Genomic DNA, 6,956 nt, shown 5'->3' on the forward strand with positions numbered 1-6,956 from the left:
ATAGGTTTCTCTTCACCCGAAGGCATGATGTGGGATATGACTGCTCCCACACCATATGGTGATGCATCACATGCTAGCTGCACGGGTAGCTTTGGGTCGAAGTGTGTCAGGACCTCCGAATTCAGCAATGCTTTCTTTGCTTGGGCGAAAGCTTCGTTGCACAGTTCAGTCCATTTCCATGTTTTGCCTTGACATAGCAACTGATGTAACGGCTTCAGCAATGTTGCTAAGTCTGGAATAAACTTCCCATAGTAGTTAAGTAGCCCCAGAAATGAACGTAACTGGCTCACATTCTGGGGTGCTGGGGCCTCCACGATCGCCTTGACCTTTGACGGCGCCTTATGCAGGCCAGTAGCGTCAATCACATGCCCCAGGTACTCAACTGAAGACTGAAAGAATTCACATTTGTCTTTACAAACTCTGAGTCCGTACTCTTTCAGTCGTTGTAGTGTCGCATCCAAGTTCAGAAGATGATCCTCCTCATTTGTCCCAGTGACAAGGATGTCATCCAGGTAGCACTGGACTCCTGGCAGTCCACTCAAAATCTGATCCATTGCCCTTTGGAATAGAGCAGGGGCCGACGTAATTCCAAACGGAAGGCGGCAGTACCTGTATAGCCCCTTGTGTGTCACAATTGTCAGCAGCTCCTTTGATTTGTCATCGATATGCATTTGTAGATAAGCCTGGCATAAGTCTATTTTGCTGAACTTTTGCCCTCCGGCCAGGCCCGTAAAAAGATCATCAATGAGGGGAAGAGGGTACTGTTCCACAGACAGCACCGGGTTAATAGTCACTTTAAAATCCCCGCAGATTCGAACAGATCCATCCTTTTTCAGGACAGGAACAATGGGTGTGGCCCATTTGCTCACGCTCACAGGCTCCAGGACTCCATTCTCGACTAAGGCCTCCAAGTTAGCCTCAACTTTTGGCCTAATTGCATAGGGTACAGGTCGGGCTTTGTGAAACTTCGGCTTGCTGTCAGGTTTAATGTCCAGTCTCACGCTGATCTTTTTCATGCTCCCAAGTTCCCCATTGAAGAGTTCTGCATGTTTGTTTAACACTGCAGTCAGACCTGACTCCCCTTTTGACATCATGCGGACTGCAGGCCAGTCCAGCGTGATTTTCTCTAGCCACGCACGTCCCAGTAGCGATGGGTAATTTCCCTTTACCACATATAGTGGCAGTTTTGCAGTCTGTCCGTTCAATTTAACTGTCACCTCAATGACGCCTCTCATGGCCACAGGTTCGCCGGTATACGTCTTTAGCACAATGTTTGTTGGCTGAAGGGTAAGATGCTTTAGCATTTTGTTGTAGACAGTGTCTGAAACAAGGGACACAGCCGCGCCTGTGTCCACCTCCATCCGCACTGATTGTCCCTCCACCAGTGGTGACACCCAATAGCCATTTGAACCGCCTGCAACCGTCAGTATATGCACCTCTTCCTCCTCAGAGGTGTCGCTCCCCTCTGTTTTGCTTGTTCCATCATACTGCACTGAATGAACACTCTTTTTCCTCTCTTGTCCAAATACAGACATTTTGCTTCCATGCTTGCCAGCTCTGTCTGTTCTTTTTTTACCTCTACAGGCGCGTTCAATGTGACCCTTTTTGCCACAATTTCGGCATTCCAGCTCCGTACACCAGCAGTCATTAGCGTGATGGCCCGTTTTCACACAACGGTAACACGTGCCGTTCCGCGCACCTTTAGGCTCAGACGACACCTTGTGAACTCTCCCTGTTGAACTCAACTGGTGAGCCTCCTTTTCCGCCATCTCCATGGAGACACTAACTTCAATGGCCTTTTCAAGAGTAAGGTTGTCCTCAGTAAGAAGGCGCTTCAGTGTGGCTGCATTTTGCAGACCACACACAAGTCTGTCTCTAATGGTGTCATTCAGCACCTCCTTGAACTGGAAGTGTTCCGACAACCTTTTTAAAGCAGCAATAAACATCGTCACTGATTCCCCCTCCTCTTGATTCCGTTTGTGAAATCTAAATCTCTCAGCAATAACCAGAGGTTTTGGTGAAAAATGTGCTCCAAGAATTTCCACTAGTTGCTTATATGTTTTAGTTCCTGGCTTATCTGGCTGCACGAGGCTGCGAAGTAAATTGAAAGTCTTCGGCCCGATTACACTCAAAAAGGTAGGCACGACCTTTTCATTTGCCACCGCATTCGCCAATACAAAATAGTCAAAACGTTCCGTATAAGCGCTCCATTGCTCCACATTTTCATAAAAATCACCGATGTTTCCTAATATAGTAGCCATCTCACGTTTCAAATTAAATTTTCTGTTTACTCACTGCACCTCTAACATACGCAGATTCATCCACTCCTCGTTGCCACTTGTTGTGTCGGTACCTTTCTACCTAGACACAATTTAGGACTCAGAACTCAGAGATTCAAACATGAAGTGCTTTATTGGAAGGAAAGGAAGTTCTGGCAAGTTCCGAACAAAGAGAGCTAAACTTAACCAAGAGAATACCCAACCATTTATCTCCTGTGACAGCGCCACCACAGGTGGGAGGAGAACACACAATAGAACACACAATACATAACACTTACGACCCTTTTTGGCAACATTATAAACCTCTTCCTTTGATCTAATACTATCTTTAACTTCTCTTGTTAGCCACGTTTGGACTATTTTTCCTGAGGGGAATGTATATTTGTTGTAAATTATTTATTAATTCTTTAAATGCTAGCCATTGCTTGTTACCGTCGTACCTTTTAATGTAGTTTCCAAATCTACCTTAGCCAACTCGCCCCTCATACCTGTTTTGTTTGCTTTGTTTAGATTGAAGACCCTAGTTTCGGATTTAACGAAGTCACTTTCAAACTCAATATTAACCCGACTCTTGTGCCTTTATACTTTCAGATAATCAGCAAGCTCCTGAGCAGCCTGTCCCTGAGGGCACCGCAAAGAGCGAGGGGGGAGAAGAGGAAGAGGAGGAGGAGGAAGAGGAGGAAGAACACACTGCGTCATTGCATCTCTCACCCGCAGGCACCAGCTCAGATACTGGCACTATGCATTATTTAGAGGCTAGTATAGTAGCGGGATCTGCACAGGGTGAGGCGCCGGGGACGAATGGGCTGCAGCAAGGCCAGGGGGAAAGGGTAGCTCGGGGGTCTGTTCCCTGGAGGGCGAGTTCGCGCGCGAGTTCTGCTGCACAGGACTCAGATGAGGATCTCGATGAGGAGGCGTTTAGAAGAAGGGTGATGGGCATGCACACGGAGATAATAGATGTAATGGCAAGGGTGCCCGAGAGCCTCTTGGCAATGATAAGGAGCATGGAGGAGTCCGCCTCCAACATTGCACAAGGCTCTGCGCACACCATGGAGCCCATCATTTCCAGTCTGCAAAGGATGGTAGACTCCCAGAGAGACCATGGCGACCCAGACCTGATGCCGCGTGTGATGGGCGATCTGGCAGCTTCCATTGCAGCACAGGTGGAAACGACGCAATGTCTTAGTGCTGTAATGCAGCCTATGGTTGGTGGCATCCAATCTCAGACAGCTCTCACGCAGTCTCAGCTTGATGCCACGCAAGCTCTGACTGCTGCCATCGTGGTTGGGTCTACCACCGTCGACCGAGGCTTTCACGGTGTTGCAGCAGGCCAGCAATCTGTGCTCCAACAGATTGCTAGGGATGCTGAGGTGCTGCCCCGGGAGAGTGGCAGTGGGTCAGTGGAGCAGGAATCTGCTGTCCTCTCTCAGGATGACAGCATTCCTGCTCCCACCACTGCCACTCCGCCATTCCTCTTGTTGCTGCCTGTCATCCAGCCAGTCCAGACTGCTGCCGCCCATGCTGAGGTGGTGCAGTCTACAGCCGGGCCTTCCAGGCCCAGAGCTGGTCGAGGGCGTCCTGCAAGGCCATCTGAAGTCTCCCGCACGGACACTCAGCAGCCTTCCACCAGCCCTGCTGCAGCCACTGGGCCAACACTTGATAGGAGCACTAGAGTAGGCAAAGGCACAGTTACAAGAGGCACTAAGGGATTGCACAAGGGTGAATAGTTAATATTTTTAGTGTAAATATGTGTTCACTGATTATTGCTAAATTTATTAATTCAGTTTGGATTCTTTTGTGGTGTGTCTCATTTCAGCTTTGCGCTGTGATATGGCCTGCGACAGGGATGGAATGATGGGGCTGTGGTGAGCAATGGGGATCTGGGGTTTAATTTATTGGAACCGCAGTCTGATGAAGCAATCACGGACCGCCCTTCCAGAATGCCGGTTGAGTAGCTGCCTCTTCCCTTGCTCCTCCTCCTCCTCCTCGCCCTCCTCTTCCTCCTCGTCCTCCTTCTCCTCCTCCTCCTCTCTCTCTTCCTCCTCCTGAGGTGGTCCCGCAGTCCCTGGTGGCAAGGGCTGGGCCCTTATGATGGCCAAGTTGTGGAGCATGCAGTAGACCACCGCGAAATGGGACACCCGCTCAGCCAAGTACTGGAGGGCTCCTCCCAAGCGTTCAAGGCAGTGGGACTGTTGCTTGAGCAGGCCGATGGTCTGCTCGATGATGTTCCTGATGGCAGCATGGCTCTCATTATATGAGTGCTGGGCAGGAGTGTTGTGGTTGTGGAGGGGAGTCATGAACCAGGTGGAGAGTGGATAGCCCTTGTCTCCGAGCAGCCACCCGTGAGCTTTGACGAGGTGGCTGGAAGAGTGCTGGCACACCGGAATGGTACAGGATGAAGGCATCGTGGCTGCTACCAGAATAGCAGGTATTCACATTGAGGATTCGCTCTGTGTGGTCACACACCAATTGCACATTAAGTGAGTGGTAGCCTTTGCGGTTACGGAAGATCTCAGGATTGTTATGCGGCACCCGCAAAGCCACGTGGATGCAGTCACTGGCGCCCTGCACCATGGGGAGTGCTGCTATCCTGGCAAAGCCACATGCACGCTCGTCCTGCTTCTCTCTGGTAATGGGAAGGAAATGTAGTCCCTTCTCCTGGTGTAGAGAGCCTCTGTGACCTCCCGGATGCAGCGATGGACGGCGAACTGCGAGATGTTTGCTATGTCTCCTGTTGCAGACTGGAAGTATCCACTGGCGAAGAAATTGAGGGCCACAGTGACCTTGACTGCCACTGAAAGAGTTGTGGTCGCCCTGAACTGAGGCTGGAGGTCTGGTTGCGGGAGATGGCAGAGTTCTGTGACCACATCCTTGCTTAAGCAGAGCCTTGTGCTCATCCTTTTGTTTGTTTCTTTCTGACTATTGTCTGCACCCTATTATCTGTTATTTTTAGTATAGCTTTAAATTGGTCACAGTAGGTGAGAGCAACTTTCATGTAAAAAGGATCTCCCTTGGCAGAAAACTCATTTCAAAGCTCACGTTCTGGAGATTGACTTGTTGTATCAGGGCAATCCTTAGGAGGAAGTTAGCATGAAGTGTTACTGATAAAGAGCATACTCACCAGTGGTCCCCACAGTGCGAGAGGGCCCAGGCAGGTAAATCTGTCCAAAGCATTTGAAGGGTTAGATGTCATTAGAAAACCTGCAGTGGAAAGGTTATTTTTAATGTTGATAACATTAAAATTCTAAAAGGATCATTAAGATTGTGTGTTTTGGGATTGTTTTTAAAAACATGATTTTTGAATATATCATGTTATAAAATATTTAACCGGCAAAAGTGAATAGAGAGAAATTAGGTGGCATAGTGGTTCAGGAATGTAATAAAGAACAGCCAGCACGGATTCCAAAAGGGAAGGCCAGGCTTCTTTGAAGAAATAACAGAAATGTTAGATATGGGTAATGCAGCAGACGTAATATATTTGGATTTTCAAAAGGCCTTCGATAAAGTAGACTCATGACTTGTGGAGTCGAAGACAAGTAGCAGAATGGAGAGCAAGCTGGCTCCAAAACAGAAAACAGAGAGTAGGGGTTAAAGGTAGTTACTAGGATTGGCAAATTGTGGAAAGTGGTGTTCGACAAGGTGCTGGGACCACTTGTTCACCATTTACATAAACAATTTGGACTTGGGAATCAGAAGTACAATTTCAAAATTTATAACAACATAAGAACATAAGACGTAAGAGCAGGAGTAGGTCATTCGGCCCCTCGAGCCTGCTCCGCCATTCAATAAGATCAGGGCTGATCTGATCTTGGCCTCAACTCCACTTCCCTGCTCGCTCCCCATAACCCTTGACTCCCTTACCATTCAAAAATCTGTCTATCTCCACCTTAAATATATTCAATGACCCAGCCTCCACAGCTCTCTGGGGAAGAGAATTCCAAAGATACACGACCCTCCGAGAGAAGAAATTCCTCCTCATTTCCAATTTAAATGAGCGACCGCTTATTCTGAAACTATGCCTCCTAGTTCTAGATTTCCCCATGTTTCAATAAGATCCCCTCTCATTCTTCTAAACTCCAATGAGTATAGGCCCAACCTGCTCAATTTTTCTTCATAAGACAAGCCCTTCATCTCAGGAATCAACCTCGTGAACCTTCTCTGAACTGCCTCCAATGCAAGTATATCTTTCCTTAAATAAAGAGACCAAAACTGTACACAGTACTCAAGGTGTGGTCTCACCAACGCCCTGTACAGTTGCAACAGGACTACCCTACATTTATGCTCCATCCCCCTTGCAATAAAGGCCAACATTCCATTAGCCTTCCTTATTACTTGCTGTACCTGCATGTTAACTTTTTGTGTTTCGTGTACAAGGACCCCCAGATCCCTCTGTACCTCAGCATTTTGTAATCTCTTCCCATTTAAAAAATAATTTGCTTTTTTATTTTTCCTACCAAAGTGGATAACCTCACATTTTCCCATATTAAACTCAATCTGCCAGATTTTCGCCCACTCACTTAGCCTATCTATATCCCTTTGGAGATTCTTTGCGTCCTCCACACAATTTGCTTTCCCACCTATCTTTGTATCATCAGCAAATTTGGCTACTTTACATTCGGTTCCTTCATCCAAGTCATTAATATAGATTGTAAATAGTTGAGGCCCCAGCACTGATCC

Source organism: Somniosus microcephalus, chromosome 14, assembly GCF_052327205.1.
Source record: "Somniosus microcephalus isolate GS21.2 chromosome 14, FLI_Smic_1.0, whole genome shotgun sequence".
Taxonomy (NCBI): Eukaryota; Metazoa; Chordata; class Chondrichthyes; order Squaliformes; family Somniosidae; genus Somniosus; species Somniosus microcephalus.